The sequence below is a fragment of the Leptonychotes weddellii genome, chromosome 1 (assembly GCF_054177405.1).
Source record: "Leptonychotes weddellii isolate Sample4059 chromosome 1, ASM5417740v2, whole genome shotgun sequence".
In the NCBI taxonomy this organism is placed as follows: domain Eukaryota; kingdom Metazoa; phylum Chordata; class Mammalia; order Carnivora; family Phocidae; genus Leptonychotes; species Leptonychotes weddellii.
In genome coordinates, this window is record NC_138369.1 from 22,154,831 (window position 1) to 22,156,156 (window position 1,326).

Genomic DNA, 1,326 nt, shown 5'->3' on the forward strand with positions numbered 1-1,326 from the left:
GAGACAAAATCAGCAAGCTCCAGAGAAGTGGCTTTGGGAGGGGCACGTGCCCTGTTCACAGTCCTACTTCATGGGAAGACAAACCCTTCTGCCAGCTCCCCTCCTCCTCCTCCCCAGAAGTCTCTGGAGTCCCCCTGAGCTTCACCCTCAGGGCGCACTAAGTGAAACCGTTCCAGGAAGCACCTTAAATAAATATTCTGGAATGTACTTTTCTAATACTTCCAACTAGGAGGAGGAAAAAAAGAGTAGTTTCTGAAGGAGCATGACACGTCATAGCCTTTTGTTAATCTATATATTTGTATCTCTATTTTTAGCAGTTTGAATGGTGGTGTGATGAAGGAGTAGGTGGTGGGATCTCTCCAGCTGTCTGACTGGCCTTTCTCTGCCTCGCTTGCTTGAGCTGCAGCTGAATTCAAAGTGGCTGGCGGTAAGGATGGGAAGAACTCCAGAAAGGCCAAGACGAAGGCAGTTTCCCCTTGCAGAGAGCCGGCTTGCATTTCCTGGCGGGCCATATTCACGGACACCTGAAATCTAGGACGAAGAGCCACGAATGCTATTCGTGTAGCGCCATCCCAAAGTAAGTACCTCACTGCAGAGGGACTCTGACAGGCAGGAAATGCATCCCAAGACTTAAGGTAAAGCAACCTGCTCTCTGTGGAGAGGAAGAACCAGCCTCTCTCATCAAGGCTACAATTGCTGCTGGTGGTGTCACTCCACACATCCACAAATCTCTGACTGGGGAGAAAGGACAACACATGACTGTCTAAAGGGTGCCTGGATTCCTGACGATCTCAGGACGAAACCCTCGGAGACAGCTGTCCAGCGTTGGTGAGTCCAGGGGACTCTTATCTCTGTGAAAAACACAATTTTGTCCTTCTGTAATTCTATTTGAGCAAGTGGGAAGTTTAATTCGCTTTCCAGCCAACCAAATTTCTGCTTTTGAGTCTTAACATTTTTTAAGAGCTACTGTGGCTTCAAAGAAGCTATTGATTTTGAACTAGTGGATTTTGATTGAGTGGACTGGATTTTAATTGTGATGTAGAAGTCATAGTAACAAACATTTGTTTTTATACAAACATTATTTCCACTCTGGTGGATAAGCTCAATAAGGGCCATATGCCACCTCCCAAATACATATGCATATATATGTATTTAAAAATGTATATTGGGGCGCCTGAGTGGCTCAGTCAGTTAAGCGACTGCCTTCAGCTCAGGTCATGATCCCAGGGTGCTGGGATCGAGCCCCGCATCGGGCTCCCTGCTCCGTGGGAAGCCTGCTTCTCCCTCTCTCACTCCCCCTGCTTGTGTTCCTTCTCTTGCTGTCTC